This window comes from Lupinus angustifolius, chromosome LG12, assembly GCF_001865875.1.
Source record: "Lupinus angustifolius cultivar Tanjil chromosome LG12, LupAngTanjil_v1.0, whole genome shotgun sequence".
NCBI lineage: Eukaryota > Viridiplantae > Streptophyta > Magnoliopsida > Fabales > Fabaceae > Lupinus > Lupinus angustifolius.
This window is the reverse complement of record NC_032020.1, coordinates 11,609,349-11,609,688: the sequence shown is the minus strand read 5'-3', so window position 1 is coordinate 11,609,688 and position 340 is coordinate 11,609,349.

The following is a 340-nucleotide window of genomic DNA, read 5'->3' as shown; positions in this document are numbered from 1 at the left end:
TGAGGATAGGATGAGGATGAGGATGAGGATGAGGATGAGGGTGAGGATGAGGATGAGGATAGGATGAGGACAAGGATAGGATGAGGATGAGGGTAGGATGAGTAATTGGAGGAGGAGGATTGGATGAGGATGAGGATGAGGATAGAATGATGATGAGGACAAAGATATGATGAGGAAGAGGATGAGGATAGAATGAGGATGAGGAAGAGGATGAGTATGAAGAGGAGGGTAGGATGACGACGGGGATGAGGATGAGGATGCGGATGAGGACGAGGATAGGATGAGGATGAAGAGAGGATGAGGAGGAGGATGGGATGAGGAGGAGGAGGATGAGGATGAG